Source organism: Podarcis pityusensis (genome assembly GCF_964106645.2).
Source record: "Podarcis pityusensis genome assembly, chromosome: 1".
In the NCBI taxonomy this organism is placed as follows: Eukaryota; Metazoa; Chordata; class Lepidosauria; order Squamata; family Lacertidae; genus Podarcis; species Podarcis pityusensis.
In genome coordinates, this window is record NC_138028.1 from 97398606 (window position 1) to 97419250 (window position 20645).

A 20645-nucleotide genomic window follows, 5' to 3' on the forward strand; every position below is an offset into this window, starting at 1 on the left:
GTTGAGCTTCAGACCATATTTTGCGCTCTCCTCTTTCACCCTCAATAAAAGGTTCTTTAATTCCTCCTCACTTTCTGCCATCAAGGCATATCTGAGGTTGTTGATATTTCTTCCAGCAATCTTAATTCCGGCTAGGGATTCATCCAGCCCAGCCTTTCGCATGATGAATTCTGCATATAAGTTAAATAAGCAGGGAGACAAAATACAGCCTTGTCGTACTCCTTTTGAACCAATCAGTTGTTCCATATCCAGTTCTAACTGTAGCTTCTTGTCCCACATAGAGATTTCTCAGGAGACAGATGAGGTGATCAGGCACTCCCATTTCTTTAAGAACTTGCCATAGTTTGCTGTGGTCGACACAGTCAAAGGCTTTTGCATAGTCAATGAAGCAGAAGTAGATGTCTTTCTGGAACTCTCTAGCTTTCTCCATAATCCAGCGCATGTTTGCAATTTGGTCTCTGGTGCCTCTGCCTCTTCTAAATCCAGCTTGCACTTCTGGGAGTTCTCGGTCCACATACTGCTTGAGCCTTCCTTGTAGAATTTTAAGCATAACTTGCTAGCGTGTGAAATGAGTGCAATTGTGCGGTAGTTGGAGCATTCTTTAGCACTGCCCTTCTTTGGGATTGGGATGTAGACTGATCTTCTCCAATCCTCTGGCCACTGCTGAGTTTTCCAAACTTGCTGGCATATTGAGTGTAGCACCTTAACAGCATCATCTTTTAAAATTTTAAATAGTTCAGCTGGAATACCACCACTTCCACTAGCCTTGTTATTTGCAGTGCTTTCTAAGGCTCATTTGACTTCACTCTCCAGGATGTCTTGCTCAAGGTCAGCAACCACACTACCTGGGGTGTATGAGACATCCATATCTTTCTGGTATAATTCCTCTGTGTATTCTTGCCACCTCTTCTTGATGTCTTCTGCTTCTGTTAGGTCCTTACCACTTTTGTCCTTTATTATGGTAATCTCTGAACGAAATGTTCCTTTCATATCTCCAATTTTCTTGAACAAATCTCTGGTTCTTCCCATGCTGTTGTTTTCCTCTATTTCTTTGCATTGCTCATTTAAGAAGGCCTTCTTGTCTCTCCTTGCTATTTTTTGGAAATCTGCATTCAATTTCCTGTATCTTTCTCTATCTCCCTCGCATTTTGCTTGCCTTCTCTCCCCCGCTATTTGTAAGGCCTCATTGGACAGCCACTTTGCTTTCTTGCATTTCCTTTTCATTGGGATGGTTTTAGTTGCTGCCTCCTATATAATGTTATGAGCCTCCATCCATAGTTCTTCAGGCACTCTGTCCAGCAAATCTAAATCCTTAAACCTGTTCCTCACTTCCACTGTGTATACATAAGGGATTTGATTTAGATTGTATCTTACCGGCCCAGTGGTTTTTCCTACTTTCTTCAGTTTAAGCTTGAATTTTGCTATAAGAAGCTGATGATCTGAGCCACAGTCAGCTCCAGGTCTTGATTTTGCTGACTGTATAGAGCTTCTCCATCTTTGGCTGCAGAGAATATAATCAATCTGATTTCGATGCTGCCCATCTGGTGATGTCCATGTGTAGAGTCGTCTCTTGTGTTGTTGGAAAAGCGTGTTTGTGATGACCAGCTTGTTCTCTTGACAGAACTCTATTAGCCTTTGCCCTGCTTCGTTTTGCTCTCCAAGGCCAAACTTGCCAGTTGTTCCTTTTATTGGATGCATATGTAGTGTTTTAAATTAACATAATTGTTTGTTCCAATAGTCATTTTGTGCACAGATGTAGCAGTGGCCACCAACCCTGAAAACTTTAAAAGGGGATTAGAAAAAAATCAATGGCTATCAATGGCTGCTAGTCATGATGACTATATATTACCACCAGTACCAGATGAAGTATGCTGGGAATCATGAGCAGGAGAGCACTATTGTCCATGCGTTCTGCTTGTAAGCTTCTCATGGGCATGTGAAAGGCCACTAAGAAAACAGAAAGCTGAACTAGATGGTCTCATCCAGGAGGGCTCTTCTGATGTTCTTAGTTAGTGAGTTATATAGAGAGAGGCATCTGGTTTTTCATACAATGTCTCTGGAAAGGAAATGGAAATCACATGTTTTCCCTTACCCAGGGACAACTGAGATTTTAATTAGCATGGCCAAATAACAAATCATTGTCTTTTCTAGCTTAATTACGTTTTTCTAAAGGAAGGTAAAGAGAATAGTCAGAGACAGAACCTTCACTTTCCCCCACCCCACTCCAAAGGTAATCATGATATGGTCCTTATTTATGTTGAATTTAATTTATTTAGGGATGCAATGATGTGATTATTGTATTGAATGGGAGGTATTAATTGTAGCAAAATTGATTTCAGAGCAGGATCAGAGTAATCTGGAGATAAATTAATTAAGAAAAGATCTAGCTGATCTTGAGTGGACTGCAAATTATTTTAAGAATTTTAGGAGTCATTAGATAGGAAGTGAGCTGACATGCCTTTAAATTCTAATAATTATTTTAAAATCTGCATATATACAAAAATATTCAAACTTGTGTCTTCTTTTTAGCCTCGTTTTCACTGGTGCATATTATATCTTTTTTTGGCATAAAGTTGCTACCATATCAGCTAATCTAATCATGGATTATGGAGAAAGCAATTTTTTAAAGACTACAATGGTAAAATGTGCTCACATCAAACCTGGAATCAGCACCTGCCATGACTGGACAATGCTGGGCCCTGTGGCTCTTGCCAGTTGCTTGGCATCACTTTTTAAATGAAAAGAAAACAAAAACATTTAGAGCAGTATGACATACTCAGCCTAGCACTGTCAAATAAAGTCCCAGCCTGCTTGGTAAGCCTGAAGTATAACTGAGGCACATCTGAGTGCCAGGATATTATACACAAACACACATCATATACAATGTATTATATGTATACATACACTCAGGCTGCACTCATATCCATTCTTACTCAGGAAAAAGTCCAACTGCACACAGTGAAAGATGAATAGGATTGGGCTGTCAGGTTTTTACTTTCATTATTGTTTCACAACAATGTCCTATGACAGATTCTTTTAACTACAGTGCTTTTGTACTTGGCTGCTGCAGTACAAAAGGCAGAGGAGGTAGAACCACCAAGTTGAACACGGTACAGCTGTGCGGTGCTGGGCAAGATGATGTGTTGCACATATGACATCACAGGCATGTGTCGTGCATCATGTGTATGACGTGCCACTGTGCCCCCAAATCATCGACCCCAAGTGGCAACTCTGGTAGTTACTATGAAAAAAATATTGTAATTTGTATCTTGTTCAGGATGCAATCTTATACCAATTTACCTGGAAATAAACTTCACTGGACTTACTTTTGAGAAGGTGTCATTGGAACTCCACCTTCTGGTTGTGTATTTCTTTCCTCTTGCAGGTCAACCCCTACCTGCCCCTACCTGCCCACCCCAGAAAAAGACAAAGCACACAGATGTACCCTCTCTTTGCTTTCTCAGCTGGGTAAAATTCAGTTCCAGTAGAATTAAAATGGATCTACCCCACATAAGCAAACATAATCAAATTAAAGATTACAGACCGCATAGCAAAAGTTACAGATCTGGTGGTTGCCAGCACCACAAAAAAATGTTGATCCAAGGCACAGATCCTAATAGCCAGGGGTCAACAACCTTTTTAAGCCGTGGGCCGGTCCACCTCCCCTCAGACCATGTGGTGGGCCGGACTATTTTTTGGGGGGGGGGGTTGAACAAATTCCCATGCCCCACAAATAACCCAGAGATGCATTTTAAACAAAAGCACACATTCTACTCATGTAAAAACACGCTGATTCCCAAACCGTCTGCGGGCTGGATTGAGAACCTGGGCCTTAGGTTGCCTACCCCTGCTAATAGCTCTTCATGATTTTCACATAGGACAACAACAAAACCACCTGGGATTTGAGCCTATAATGCTTTCCAATTATACAATGCCTGTTCAGGTTGCATTTATAATCTAGCATTGCATTTTAAAAGATTTCTACCTTTTAAAGATGCTCTGCCAGCACTGCATCCACAAAACCAATCTCCCTACTCTTAGATTTAACCTATAGAAAAATAAACTTTATCCTTGCAGCATATTATTAACCTTCCCAACAGCACCTGTTAGAGACATAATAGGAAAGGTATACTTTACTGAGCCAAATTAATGAGTTAGAACTTAATAACCACAAACAGAATTTCCTGCTGCATTCCCTGAGAAGAGGGGAGACTGCGGCACTGGGGAGTGGGCAGGCTGGTGAGGCCCCCTAGATTTAGAGGCCCAAGTTGTCCTGCCCTCACATGAAGTATTGGGTTTGCAATTTTGGGAGAGGGGAGACTGCCTGCTGGGGAGAGGGCAGGCTGGTGAGGCCCGCTAGGCTTCAGCCTATACATAACTCCGGCATTGCAAACATCCTTTTGTATTCAACTCTGTACTGCAGTCAACATTTAATAGATTGACATGGTGCAACTGTAACATCAGGAAATTGAGTGAACATTATACATAATAATTTGAAAAGCAGTTCAACCTTCCCTGAAATTCTTGTTAGTCCTTCATTGCCATCAACAGCTTTAACTTCTGCTTTAACCTATCTTTGGTCTGAAAGGGACACTGTACACTGTGCTTTTGTTTTTGAAAATTTTCATTTTCATTTTTCCGAAGGTTATGGGGCCTGTGTTCAGTTTTAAGAGTCTGACCAATATCTTTAAGATCTTCTCGGATTTGATATGTAAATTTCATTTTTTTGCCTTTAGCTGTTTTTTCTCCTTCCCTCAAATGCACCAGACTTCTACGTTAGGAATACAGTACTTGGAGGTAGTATATTTAGCTTGATAAACCATTGGAAACAGCTGATTATTTTGTGAATATTAGATACATCTAACTCAAAAGAAAAGGTTTTCCTGTATCTACCATGTAACAAACACCCCATTCAAACATGAAACAAAGAAAACAGAACCAGCTTTCTGCCCTCTGCGAACCTAACTGGACACAACTGCTAATGCATCTGTTGAGTATAGCTCGGCTGCCATTGTGAGCCTGCTTCCACTGTCAGTCTTTTCCATATGTCTGGCAGCCAGCTGGTTGTCCAGATGGAGTCACAGCAAACGATGATAGCCAGATGACCATTACCACCTCAGATGATGCATTGAAAAGGTCAAAAGGGCATTGGCTGCCATTTACGACAAGAGGACTTCATCCACAGGGGGCCCATTGGACGCTTGCAATAAAACATGCAAATAATTTACTAACCTATTGTCCACCTTTTTGTGAAACATCAAGAGCAGAACCCTAAAAGATTACATTTGATTTATTTACTGCCAAATTCATTTGTTCAAATATTCCATTCATTTTATTGTTGGGCGGTATATAACTAGAGGTGACCCTGATGGCATATTCTGAAACCTAATTTAAGAGTTTATATTGTAGTACTTTCATCCACATCCACCCCGTCTTTAAACATTCAGGAGCCAAGCCAAAGTACATTTTAAAATTGATTGATTAATTAATTAATTAATTAATATAGATTCCCAGTCAGAAACTCAGCAATGGCACCAATAATCTGTTTGGGGGAAAGGGAGGCTCATGAGCATAAGGAAAGATGGATACAGACTTTCTCTCTTTCCTCTCATTTCTACCCAATTCATAGGGGGGGAAACCCTATCTAGAATCATAGAATTTAAAAGGACCACAAAGGTCATCAACCCCAGCAATGCAATAAACTTTTGGCCAACCTTGGGCTCAAACCCATGCCCCTGAGACTGAGAGTCTCATGCTCTATCCTCTATTCAGTCCTTCCTTCTCTCCTCCTACCCAACGATCCAACAGCAAAGACTGAAACCCAGTTCTTCAGTCAAGGTTTTCAATTTGGGTAAATGAATGTGCTCCAGTTCTGTTGGCTTACGGCTGATAAGAGTGATATCCAGAATAGTGGTAAATGGATCTTTGTGGGTATCTTACCTTACCAAGGCACCCATTTTTGTTGTTGTTGTTGTTGTTGTTGTTGTTGTTGTTAGCATTATCAGTAATAATAAACAGCTTTCTAGACCCGTTCCCAGTGGAGGGGAGGGACAGGGTGGGTGTGAGGGGGCAGGGTAGGGGTGGCCAGATAGAGTCACCCCTCCTATCTGCGGATCTACACTTCAGGAGTGGACTGGTCGATCTCTGGGACAGCGTTGCAGTGGTTTTAGAGTAATGGGGTGGGGTGACCAGGCTTCAAAACTCACTTGGCCATGAGGCTGCTCACTGGGTGACCTTAAGCCACTTGCTGTTTCCTTAGTTGGACTAGATGATCCTTGGGGGTCCCTGCCATTCTAAAGTTCTATGATATCTCACAAGGTTGCTATGAGAATAAAATGAGGGCGAGAGGGGGAAGGAGAGCCATGTTTGTAATTATTGATATGTTTTAAACAGATGTTAGATATGTATATTGTTTTAATTCTATCAGTATTTTAATTGTATTTTAATGACTGGTTTTTCTACATTTTTAGCGGTTCTTGTTTCTATCTGTACAAAGCCTTGCGTCACGTCAGATAAAAAGGCAGGGCATAACATAATAATAATAATACAAGACAAAAACAGATTAAAAGACCAAAGACATACTAAATACTATTTGGGAACATTTCTTATATTCAGATCATACTGTATTGTATTATTTTGCTTGGTTGCAATGGATACTTTCCAAGCTATAAATTCTAGGGATAATTTCATTAAGCAGCCCCAAAGCTGATGATTAATTTCACAAATAGCTTCATCACACAAAAACTGCAAACGTTTAGTCATCTCATTTGATTACAAACACTTGACATTAGTTCTGGGAAAATTTCACATGGCTTAGTTTTAAACTCTGTCTAGTCATTAAAAAATTACATTTCATCACTGGGGGTTTGCTGCCAACTTTAAACAAAGCCACATTTTGACTGGCCTATTAATTTTGAAAAGCCCATATTTCACCCAACATTTCAGTTATATTTGTTACATACTATAGCTAGAACAGGTTTTGAAACAGCTAAGAAAGAGGAATGTGATATCTGACAAGTGAATGAAAAGCAAATATTTTAAAACTACTTTTTAAAAGCAGCTTTACCCATGTATTATTTTAATTTCCTTGTTTGTAAGAGCCTCATTTCCTCAAATTTACTCAAATTATTTAATGCGGTTGTACAAGTAAATATTTGCTGTGTCCCAGAGTGGAGCAAACAGAAGGATCAAATCAATTAAATTTGATTTGTTTTGTTTTATACTGTTAGGAGCCAGATTCAATAAAAACACTGTCCAATTCTCTTCCACAGTAGCCAGTCCAAGGTCACACAGGACAAAAAGGGTTTATTTAATTTAGTTCCAGATGATTTGTGAAAAGCAAATGCTAATTTGCCTTTAACTCCTGCTTTCTTTAATCCCACACCGCATGGCTGGGGAGATGCTCCAAATAAGTGTGAACATAAAAGTAATCTGAAAAGGCCTCGCTGCTTACACTGTGAAATGGTCAGATCCTGTAACTAAGTTAGATTGAATTGAAAAGTCAAAGTAGAATAATCTTCTTAACTAGGATAGATTTAGCAGACTGTGGAACTCTACCTCAAACCCAAACCACAGAGTTCTTGTTAGGTCAAAACCAAATATTTCCATTTGAAGCTCACTGAATTTAGGTGATTCACAAAATTCCAATCTGCACACTAAAAGTCTTTCCCTCCACATCAGTAGTGCCTGATAGGTAATTATCTAACAATAAAACATAAATAATAATAATAATAATAATAATAATAGGTAATTAACTAACAGTATTTTACCATGTCTAAAAGAAATTATGAAACCTGAAATTACCAAATAAAGGAGGAAATGCTTGATACTACAACTATCTTTGCTGTGAATCCTGGAAGACCTACTTCCTGCCTTGCAGGTCTTTTTCCACCTGGCCTAGGAGGGCAGGGCCCCAATTGACTCCAGCTATGAACGCTGAGGCTCCTGAACTGATTCTTGGGCTGGGGTGTTTGTGGGGTTGTTGCTGTTGGTTTTTGTATCTTTAGTTCAGATTTTGTGATTTTTGTGGAAATTGTTTACTTTGGTGAAATATTCTTTAATGTTCTATTTATTGTTTAAGACTAGTTTTGTTAAGTTGTAGCTATGTATTTTTATCATGTTGTAAGCTGTCTTGAGCATGATTTCAACTGTTGAAAGGTGGAATACACATAATATTGTGTGTGTGTGTGTGTGTGTGTGTGTGTGTGTACAACCTGGTCCTGTGTTTGTTCAGCTCTATTGGGATTTACTCAGAAATAAATATCACAGAAATTTAGTCTAGGGGGTGGTTTTATGTGTGTGGTTACAAGCACATGTTTGTTATCACAGAATCCTAGAGTTGAAAGGGACCCCCAAGGGTCATCTAGTCCAAACCTCTGCAAAGTGTCCATTATATGTATGCCATGTATATATTATATGGATCCATTATATGTTTAATGTGTACATGCCAAACACCATATTGTATGAAGTATCCCTAATGGTTCTTAGTAGATTTAAACTCTCACACACAGCTTTATTGTGGTCAATAGACCCCCAAATACACAGTACTAAACTGAAGAAGAATCGGTTTTGGAATATTATTCCATATGCAAATTCAGATGAAGGAGGAGGGGAGTTTCTGCTATAAAGATAAAACTCACACTGTGCTCACACTGAAATCTATTTTCTAAAATCTATATTTTTATTATTTTTATCACTTCCTGTCACTGCTTTATGATGTAAAGAATAAGGACAATTACAATTATGACCACTAAGAATAGGGCAGATGTGATCCAGCACCAAACATTTACCCCAGAGTGATCTGAGTCAATACATTTGCCATTTAATTAGCATAACACTGTCATTAGTTTCCCCTATAGTAGTTAAGAAATGGGGCCTTTTCAGATGGAAGGACTGCCCTATTTAGATAGCATTTTCATACTGGAAAAAAGCATGCAAACTGAACGTTGATCACCATGATGACTGCACATAGTACTATTCTGTTACGTGCACTGGGGAACTGTGGCTAATGCCTTACAGTGCCAGTACACATGAAACAAAAAATGTACAAGCAATCAACATGCCCCTTTTCTGTAAGTGCCCCCTAATTAGAACATCAATCATGTTTGAAGTGGTTTTCAGATTCTAATGTTGATCCTGGGAAATCTGTCCTGTCAGCAGAAACCTTGACTATGAAGGTTGTCTGTTATGCCTTTGCTGACTTATTCCCTTAAGAACAAAATCCCCTGTGTTGCCTACCTGGTTTTTTAAAAATATAGTAGCTATGATCCATGCACATGAAGTATATGAAGAGGTGGTAGAAAATATGTTGTAAAACCTATAAAAGTTTCATTTTCTGGCCCCTGATGTCTTTTGTTCTTTAAAACAGGGTATAAATACCTAAGCAAAGAAATAGTTCCTATATCACAGCAGCCTTCAACTTGTTCAGACCCAGGACCTACCTATAACCCAAACATGTATCTGAGGAAACTTTTCATAATTTTGTGCAATGTATTTGCAGCTGTGACCCACTTTAGATGAGGTCATGACCTGATAGTGGGCCCCCCGACTGATTAGTGGAAGACCAGCACTATATAGTAACAGCATTCGTCTATTCTATGCCTTCCTCACAAACTAAAGCTGAGTCAGTTACCATGGCTAGTTTTACTAACAAGGCTTCAACCTGTAGTTTAGAATGTCTATTGAACCTATATAATGGTTCTGTTGGAGAGAGACTGGCCCTAAGCATTTCCTTGCAGTAAAGACTAAATTAAAAAATTATCCATGTTTTTTGTTAGTCATAAATTAATACTGGCTTCATAAAAATTCCAAGCACCATCATGCATATACACATGCCACTCTGTTCATTCCCAGGCCCCAAAATGTAATCAAGAGAGAAAGGTTATCAAATAAGCCTAGAGAAAAACAAATATCACTTGAGCAGATATTTTGCTTCATGTTAATAATGTTAATAATGTTGTCAGAATTGTACATGGAAGTAGTATCTTAACAAAGACCCGCTTTCTTCTGTGTGCTGGCCATTTGCTCTCACATGATTCTTGCAGAACAAAGAATTTGTAGTTCCCTAAACAACGTTGCACTGGAATCCATTATTCATGTTGACTGATTTCACCATGTATTTCCATTTCAAAGCAAACCTCTATAGTGTAACAATTTTTTTACTAAAACAATTTGCAGGATCTTATTGACAAAGCCACCAATGCCTCAATAAGCCTATGACTCAACACTTGAGAGTCTTGCTCTCAGCTTAACAAGCTGGAGAGAATTCACTTGACAAAAACAAATGCCTGGTTTGCAGTCCGCTTAACACAGAAATTTGCAGCAATTTCTCCACCTTTTTCATGGGTTCATGATACAGCCAGTCACGTGATGAGCCATAAGGCTACATACTGACATGCACTGTGCTCCCTGCCCATTTCAAAGCTCACACCTTTCTTTCTTTTTGCCTGATGAGAAAGTGGGCCAGTATTTAAGCATAGAAAGTCGTGCTGAAAAGGTAAAACCTAGAAGAATGGCAGCGCGTAAGAGACAGATGGCATGGAGTAATGACATGTGAATGACATTTACTGCAACATGGTGGTATAGCGGTCAAGACGGGACAGGACAGGACAGGCATTTGCAGTGTGAGAGGAAAATTAGAAAAGGAGACAGAAGCACTAGCCTTATAAACAGTTAAACTGACACAGTAAGACACACGTTAATGCAGCCTTAGTATAGGTAAATTCAGAATCCTAGCCTTTGTACTATAAGACTGCAGAGAACTCTGTTCATCCTCTTCCGTGTTCCAGTCTTTGTTGCAGAGATAGCATGATATACATTTAAAAAAACAAAACAAAAGTAAAGCAGTGATAGTAACCTTTGACTATCTCTGTACATTATTTGAAATGAAGCAATAATCTCATAATGCTCTTGACGTTGCTTTCCATTAGCAAATAGCCCGTTTAAAAAGGCAATCTTATGGTAATTCCGTCAACTAAATAAATCTTTTTAAATGAACACAAAACGGATAATCATCACTCCCAGAGGTCAGCTTGCAGGATATAAAATGTGCAGTAAAAAAGGTTTGTTGTTGTTTTGCTAAAGGGCTTGGCTTGATTTCATTCATTAAAATTTGAACAGCATAAACCCATGTGCAACTGCATGATCCACAATAAAAGCTTGCTTCAAGGCAACATCATCATTTACCGCCAATGTATCGTATTAACAAGAACAATTTCTGTGGGATCAGGCATCCCACCATTAACAACCAAAGAAAAGGAAACATGCACAACTGACAATACCCAGGTGCATCACTGAGTCCACATAGTACTGATTTTGTCTTGAAAATATGTGGATCAAAATCACCTTTATTTTTATTTTGTAGACTGCACACTACTGAATTTCTGTTTCCTGCTCTTACTGAACTAGTTCGTGAAGTTAGACCTGCTCTAGGTTTTACCTTTAGCTAAGGAAGTATATTTTAAGAGCAACCTGTACCTCAGATCAGCATGGGGGTGGGGGCTAGGTTGCTGTGGAAGTACATATTTGATCACAGGTGCCACCTTGCCCCCGTGATTGAGGGGCCGGAGCTGTATGACATCAGCACGCCATGCGCTCATGCCCTGTGGTGTGTTGACGTCTTGTGCAGGCGCCCCACGGCTTGCACACGTGACGCAAACATGCCCTGCGGCTTGCGCATGTGATGTGAGCACACCCCACAATGTACACATACGGCCACCACAGAACTTTGTGGGGGCTCAGCCCCTTCTGTGAGGGCCTGGGGGGCCACCTCCCCAAAAACTTTCAATAAAGGGGTTGAGCCACTGGGCAGCTTCCAACATATATAAAATCATAATAAAACATTAAACATTGAAAAATATTCCTGTATAGGGCTGCCTTCAGATGGCTCCAACATTTCTCCAGTGACAATACGGACGTCCTGAGGAAAAGTGGAACATTATGGGATCAAATCAGAAACTGGGAAGGCTTCTCTAAATCAGGGACATCCCTAGAAAATAGGGACACTCACGAGGGTCTGGGATTGATGCTGGCTACCACTGACAGAGATAAAGCAGTAGCTTCCACTTGCCTGTGCTTCCAGTAGGTGAAATGGAGACCTCCACAATGGTGGAGCACAGGGCACCTGGACATCACCACCACTTCCTAATTCAATCCTGTGCGGTGGATCAAGAGTTTATGATTGCTCTGCACCTGTCTATGACTGATATAATGCCAAAAAACATTCCTGGAGCCAAATCAGATACATCTGGGCAGCTGTGTTTATTCATCTATCTGCCACACTCACTTCTGAAGTGAGGTACAGTGTGCACACAGGTGGTGGGTGCTGAACGCTCCTGCCTTATCTCATGGCATTCTGTCACTCAAAGCTCCTTCCTCATCCCTCCCATCCCAACATGTCTAGCTCACTTCCTATAGCAGATGGGCTGGTCAAATGGTGCCTGCAGTGATAAAGCATGGGTAGGCGATAAGCCAGAAGGGGTTTAGCTTCCCCCACCTGTGCATAAGATTTGTTGTAAAAATTAGTAGCTCCGCCCCCCCAGTTTAGACAGGAACACATATACAAATAACAATCATGGCTACCAATCAGGTCTAGTTTCACCCTAAAATAGCTGTGTAGAAAAAAAAAGCATTTCCTTTTTCCTTCTTTGGGGTCATGTAGGAAGCAGGAGAGAAACATTGCATAAATGGAACTGCAAAATGTACTGGATGCAATTCTGTATTTTTAAACATTATTTGTTAAAAAGAGTGGGGCATCTCAATATGTAGGCCATCACAAAGAGTGTATACTGCCTTCTTTTAATCACATCACGGCAAAGGATTTTATGTTTATTTTTTGTTCAGATTTATGATCTATGATGGATTCTCTGGACCTGATACCATCTATCCATTAGGATTACACAATGCCACATGTCACTTTGTCAGGCAGGCATGTTTCAGTGAATTTCATTTCATATTTTCAAATGGCATTAATGAATACAAAATGCCAGCTATGACAATCCACGACTCAATTCCTATAAAATCCTCAGATAAGGACTTTAAACAATATTAAGCAATTAATCAAAAGAAGGGGAGATATTGCCAAACGGTAACACTAATACATGGTTGGGCTTGCAAAAAGTAAACATTCTGTGTTTTCTCCTGCCACCCCAAGGGAAAAAGATGTCATATATTTTTCCTTACTCCTTTTGAACCAGAAAGCCAGGAGATGGTTTCACAAGGAACCATAGTCATTTCAAATTGTATGTCTTGCATATTCTAAACTAATTCAAGAAAGGAAAAACACACAAAGATCCTGACGTTGCATTATATTTGCACCTTCCACAGCTCATTTTTGAGGCACAAAAAGCTTTTGTCATGATGTAATTGTTAGTATTTGAGGTGTCACTGAAGCTTTTTTTGTTTTGCTGCAATAAACTAACATGGCTTCCCCTCTGGAAGTTGATACTCAGGAGCCAGAGAAGAACAGTAGCAATGGAAAGGTAGAGAATTCATATTCCTTCCTTCTGCTTTTTTATCACTAATATTCAGCTCAATAAGGGCAGAGGCTTCTTTTTGTCCTTGATTTTGTAGTGATTGCTTCATTGTTCTTGTGTACTTTCAGCTTTCTATTATAAAGGTTATGCTCGTGGATTCCCACATATTAGATGTGCCTTCACGTTGAATAAAAAGATAACAGACAAGTATTTTGAGCAGATGGCAGACTTTTTCGCCTCTCTTGTGAATAGTGCATAAACTCGTGTATCCCAGTGTTTCATGCAGCCTTTCTATTCAAAGGACTATGGGAACAAGGCTGAGGGAGCCACACAACTGAGCGCCTTCTGCAATCCCAAAGTAATTGTTTGAGGAGGGCAAAGAAATGAGTCAGGTGTCACTGTGGTCTGTTGAATAGTGCTTTGAATCTCTGATAAATGGTGTGTTGTGGAGTTACTGTGGTTGCTACCACAGCAACTTTGACATATGCCATCTTGCTAGGACTTACACTGCCATTAGATTTCCACACAGACCCAACACGTTCGAAGTAGGTGAGGGCGGAGAGTTACAAAACCTTTCAATTGATGTAAAAGGTAAAGATAAAGGACCCCTGACAGTTCAGTTGCCAACGACTCTGGGGTTGCAGCGCTCATTTCGCTTTGCTGGCCGAGGGAGCCCACGTTTGTCCGCAGACAGTTTTTCCGGGTCATGTGGCCAGCATGACTAAGCCGCTTCTGGCAAAACCAAAGCAGCGCACGGAAACGCTGTTTACCTTCCCACTGGAGCAGTACCTATTTATCTACTTGCACTTTGACATGCTTTTGAACTGCTAGGTTGACAGGAGCTAGGACCGAGCAATGGGAGCTCACCCCGTCCTGCGATTCAAACCACCGACCTTCCGATCGGCAAGCCCTAGGCTCAGTGGTTTAGACCACAGCGCCACCCGCGTTCCTTACAATTGATGTAGTACCATGCTTTTGTTCAATAACTGAACATAATATTTAAAATATTATCTTTTCCCAATTTGATTTTTTTAAAGAAAAGAAATCACAACACAGTTTCACCAAGTACTAGTGCTGAAAGCTGCTAGATGCACTTTGGGGTTTTGCACTTAAAAAGAAAAAGCTAACAACCCTGTGAAAGGGAAAACCATTTCTGGGATAAGCACAAAATGTTGTCTTTTGTCTTAAAATGGGTTTGTTAAACTTTAAATATGCTACCCACACAATATACAGTATAATTGCAGTATTAACCCTCCTGTGTTATCAACATCATGCAGCAAACTTGAATCTCATGGGTTTTTCATGAGAAATGATAGAAAATCCTTATCAATTATTCAAGATCTATTTTTCGGCACAGGACTGAAAAATGCAAAAATGAAAGAAAATAGCTCTTTTTACACCTCACCCACACATGCTAAATCATTCATTGTCTACCAACAGACAACACTATAGCATATAATACACAGATAGTGATCTAGGTTGCACCATTGTTACTCATATTTGCTAAGGCAAAACAATCAAACGAACCACATACTATTATGAAAAACTTATTATCTAATTAGCTGAAATATTGCTGTGTGCTCTTTGTAGAAACTGCTACAACTCAGGTCAACTTCGAATAAAAAATAATATACATCCATTTGTTTAACTATAAGGAAATAAACCAAATGAATAAAATGACTAGAACTAAAAATACATGCCTATTCATTTATTTTCCAACAGAGTTGCTAAAATCAAGGCATCCTCTTAAGTTTTCATTTTTTTTCTGAAAAGAACAATGCTAACTGGCAAATGGCAACCCAATCATGTACAAGCTTAATGAGAAGCAAGCCCTGATTAATTCAGTAGCATTTATTTCTAACAAGTAAGCAGTCAGCATAAGCAGAGCAATACCATAGAAGTGGCCAAAATTAAGGAAGTTGATTAGTAGGGTTGTATCCAATGTTAGAGGGACGCGGGTGGCGCTGTGGGTAAAACCTCAGCGCCTAGGACTTGCCGATCGCATGGTTGGCGGTTCGAATCCCCACGGCGGGGTGAGCTCCCGTCTTTCGGTCCCAGCTCCTGCCCACCTAGCAGTTCGAAAGCACCCTTAAGTGCAAGTAGATAAATAGGTACCACTTTATAGCGGGAAGGTAAACGGCGTTTCCGTGTGCTGCGCTGGTGCTGGCTCACCAGAGCAGCTTCGTCACGCTAGCCACGTGACCCGGAAGTGTCTTCGGACAGCGCTGGCTCCCGGCCTCTTAAGTGAGATGGGCGCACAACCCTAGAGTCGGACACGACTGGCCCGTACGGGCAGAGGTACCTTTACCTTTATCTTTATCCAATGTTAGCTCTACAATACTCTTATGTTCACTCATACCAAAATTTCTGGACATGACTTAGGTACATTTAGTACCATATTTTTCGTCCCATAGGACGCTCCGCCCCATAGGACACACCTAGTTTTTTGGGTGGGAAATAAAGGGAAAAATTTTTTCCTTTATTTCCACCCCAAAACTAGGTCGGGGAAACCGAACCAGGTTGAAGAACAGCGGGATGGCGGCGCCGCGCCTCCCTGCTGTCCCCCAAGCTTGTGGGGCTGGCCGTGTCTGCCCGGCACGCGGGGCGCTCTGCTTCAGGGCGCCCCTCGCACCGGGTGGCAGGCTGCTATCCGCAGCGTGGGGAGCCCTGCGGGGAACTCCTGCAGGGCTCCCCACGCTGCGGATGTCAGCCCGGCGCAAGGGGCGCTCTGCTTCAGGGCACCCCTCGCGCCGGGCGGCAGGCTGCTATCCGCAGGGTTGCCTAGACTGCGGATGCATTCCCGAAGCGCCAGGCGCTCTGCTTTCAGCGCGCCCGGCGCTGCGGGAAGCAAGCTGCGGATGCATTCCCGAAGCGCCGGGAGCTCTGCTTTCAGCGTGCCCGGCACTCCAGGAAGCAGGCTGCGGATGCGTTCCCGAAGCGCTGGGTGCTCTGCTTTCAGCGCGCCCGGTGCTCCGGGAAGCAGGCTGCTATGCGCAGCCTAGACAGCCCTGTGGGAACTCCCGCAGGGCTGCCTAGGCTGCGGATGTCTTCCTGAAGCCTGGAGAGCAAGAGGGGTCGGTGCGCACCGACCCCTCTCGCTCTCCAAGCTTCAGCGAAAGCCTGCATTTGCCCCATAGGACGCACCCAGATTTCCCCTTCATTTTTGGAGGGGAAAAAGTGCGTCCTATAGAGCGAAAAATACGGTAACTTAGTTGGATAATGCCTTTAATTGGTAATCAGCTAGACTGGAAGTGAAAATGGACTGCCAGTAAATCCTATTTGAACAGTAATCACTCCTTCCACAGTCCCTTTTGCCTTAGCTGGTAACTGAAGGAATGCTAGGAGACATATAGGTGGAACTACCCAGTGGCCAGATTTGGCCCTGCCTCTTCTGATTGTTGGACCCTAGGATAGATGGTACTTCCTATAATCCATGATACTCAATGTTTTTGCAGAATTAATTGGATAGAGACATCTAATGGAAGCTTCAGGCCAGGGATGCTATTTCAGGTTTCAGCAGGAAGGGACAACATTAATCCTTGTCTTAAACATAATGGAGATGATTGTTTGTTCCTCCCCCAAACTAAATAGCACCCTCGCTTCAGGCATGGAATACAAAGAGAAGTCATATGTTTATTGTACTTAGACACAGAATGTTCATTCTCTTGGAATGACCTGTAAAAGAAATGACTCTAAGCTCCATGTAGTGGGCAACACATAAAAGACTATTTCCCATAACATTGCAGTTACAGTCTGTGGCATCAGCTTTGCTTGAAGTCAATGGATTAAGCATATGTGATTTAGCATATGTGTATTTCAAGAATGAGAACTTCAGAGGAAACTCTTGTTTAAGGTACATGTATGCATCCAGAATAATTTGTTAAACCCCAAACTATCTTTTATAATATAAAACTGGAATAATACTATACACCTTCCTATTCTTTTCCAATTTCTGAATCACAATGACCTCCCATCTCGTTCCATCAATCTGGCCATAAATTAATTATAGCAGATGCACTGATCCCTGTGGCCCAGTTCTGAAGGTTGGGGTTGAAGAAGAAATTGGTCAGAGCACGCTATACTTCCATTCCCCACCCCCAGTTATCCACATATCTAAGAGTGGTATTTCTTAGAAATGGTGCACTATGGCATAATACACACAGCATAACACAGAACGTATAATTTAATCCTTTTGTGTGGTAACCTTGTACATATAAATATAGATTCATATGAGTGTGAATTATACGGGTGAATTATTAAGTAATCAGGGGATATGCCTATTTAAAAAATAGCCTAGTCAAGGTTCACATCATCATTCTGACAGTTAAATAATTCCATTAGTTTGCCTATACATTATAATCATGTTAGACTGAGTTAGTCGGTACTTGAGGGCAGTTTTAGAAGTTACCTTGTTCTGGATGTTATGTTCCTTAGTTAAATATATGTTTGTGTTTTTAACTGCTTTTCCCATTGTACCTCTGGGACTTAATTCTAAGTAGAAATGTTTGTTTGTTTGTTAAATTTGTATACCGCCCTTTACCTATAGTTCTCAGGGCAGTTCACTACCTAAAAATACAAGATAAAAAACAGAACAACATCTGTAAGATTGTATAGGATATTTAAAGTTGGCATGTAGCCTGACGGCATAAGCCTGGGTTCTCAGATGCAAGTCAAATGAGAATAATAATAATAATTTATTATTTATACCCCACCCATCTGGCTGAGTTTCCCCAGCCACTCTGGGCGGCTCCCAATCGAGAACTACCAGTTGTGTTCAAGAAATCATATAGACTCCATACCAGTATACATTTAAGTGGGAAGCAAGTAATGTCCTCCTGCTCTATTTCCACCAAGCTATTTTGACGCGAAATAGATGAACATGCAGTGCACATCTTTCTCTTGCAATATTCACTCACTGGCAGTTCTTCCCATGTCGTCCTTGCTGTCTGTGGTTGCAACTGCTTGCAGCAGGTTTGGGACTACTTATGGACATGTATGCAAAATCTGTCAGCACCCTCAGCAACTTATTTAGGGTTTAAGTGAACCTTGCGGAATAAACACTTTAGTACCAATTGAAAGGCATTAGCAGCATTGAATTGCCCAGTGTATGGGTTTCTCCTGGAGATTTGTTAAGCAAAACAGAGGCAAGGCACAACCTCTACCCAAGGAATCACAGGCTTGGGAGCTGTCTCTATCTGGCCTTCAGATTCTTTCCAAGCTGCAACCCTACTCCCAGGCTAGTTAGTTTGTTATTTATAATTGATATATCACCAACTTGTATAATATAGCAGGTGATATACAGCAGTATAATACAACCACCTTGAGTCCAGGACTAGGAAAAAGGTGGGATATAGAGGCAAAACAGTACAGCTGTGCCTATTAGCAGCCCTAGTACATGCTCTCATTGAGTGTTTTTATCAGCTGAAATGTATCTCTGATTTGTGATAAAGCCTCTTGTTTGAATGGATAGAGGGTGGAGAGGTGTGTGGTAGGGTTGTCATATTTCAAAAAATTAAAATCCGGAGCTTGTTTTGTTTCGGCTAAAAAATAATAGTAACACTTCAGATATGGGCTGCCATATGCCCAGATTTTCCGATTTCTAAAAAATCCACCCAGATGCTATTTTCGGAGGACAAATCCCATATATGTCTGAGAAACTTCAGATGTATGACAGCCGTATGTGTGGTGTGCCATTTACTGGTAAAAGCCAAAGCTGTTGCTCCACCCACTTTTGCCTACCACGGGCAAGCAGACTTCAAACAGTTGTCCATGAGAATACAACATGGTCATGGAATAATGGTGGCATACCTAATTGTCGATCTCTGCTGAAATGACTTGTCATGACCATAAATTGAAACACACATTTGGGAACAGTTAATGGCCATTCACAAGGAAAAACCTAAGTTATTTTTTGCATGCATTAGTGGTATGTGCTGGGAGGGGCTGTTATATTACAAGAATTTCAAAAGGAAATTTTAGTGGATTGGATTTTTAGCATGGGGACTTCTGTGTTGTGCATGGGTTAGATTGGCAAAGCCATACATATTAATAAACCTCCAGAAAAACAAATTTGTCCAACTTAAACTCAAGGTTACAAGTAGCAGTCAGTGACTGGGGGGGATACACCATTTAAGAAACTAAAATGTTCAGCCGTGGACATGGTTCTGTAAGTTGCTGCTGTTGCTTTTAATGAAAGTCTGAATATATTTACTGCAAAATGCTTGCAGTCTTGGGCAAACTATTATTGCAAATATTTGCTTTCTGCTATGCTAAGAAATACCAGGGGACTTAAGTGTGCCTGTTTGAACACTGCTGTAAGACAGAACGAATTTAATCAGAAAGAGAGGTTTGACACAGGACAGCAATCCTATGTCCACTGATTTAAGAGTAAGGTTTAGTGAGAAAAGAGGGACTTATGTCCAAGTAAACAGGAATAGGATTGGGTTATAAAAGGATTTTGAAAGTAACCCTGCCATGTGATCATGCTCTTGGGAAGTAATAAAGATTTTGCTTGTCTTTGGTATCTCCAGAACAGTTATCTTTGCTGAACACCAAATTGTATTAGCTGAGATTATAAATCTCTCCAGACCAAAGCCTTTGTTTACTTTTCTTCTATTTCTGTGCATAGAGTGCCAGGAAAGAATAATGAAAGCCATGATCTTGACCATAATGTGAATTATCATGACCCTAATTTGACATGAAATCAGATATACAGAGATCTGTTAGACTGACATGCTGTGTATGTGTCACTTGTTGTTAGCAAAGTGTTTCAAAGTGTGCAAAAATGTCTTCTTTTTTTGCTTTTGCACAGTTTTAAAGGACAAGTCACCACTGCTATCATTTTGGAGATGAGCAACTGAATGTTAGCTGTGCTTCACTTCAACCCAGTTCTTATATTATCTAAGTGGCATGGCTGAAGTTTCTTTGTGGTTCCTTGGTTATCATGGCACAGAGAGCTGACCACTCGTTTTTTGCTCAGCAAGTAATTGCTACTTAAAACTATCACCAAGTGACCAGCTAATATATCTCAGCCAGGTAACCAGAAATATATTGCTATGTGAATGTCACAAAGAAAAAATTGAGTGAGGTAAATGTTTTTGTGTGTGGTAGGTATAGTTAAATGTCTCATGTTTCAGTTCATCCCTTGATCTATAGCCCATTTTCCTTGTTTAA

General features: G+C 40.7%; 1 protein-coding gene and 1 long non-coding RNA gene across 7 annotated transcripts in view; one reads left to right on the top strand and one right to left on the bottom strand.

Annotated features, from left to right (window-relative positions):
- Positions 1 to 3638, top strand: part of LOC308479331 — a 68768-nt gene extending 65130 nt beyond the window's left edge. Inside the window, exon 5 of the long non-coding RNA XR_013987608.1 lies at positions 1705 to 3638. This is a non-coding gene — a long non-coding RNA (uncharacterized lncRNA). The remainder of the gene's footprint in view (positions 1 to 1704) is intronic.
- NCKAP5 (NCK associated protein 5) overlaps positions 1 to 20645 on the bottom strand; it is a 627572-nt gene that overhangs the window by 422590 nt on the left and 184337 nt on the right. The gene's annotated exons all lie outside the window — the stretch shown is intronic.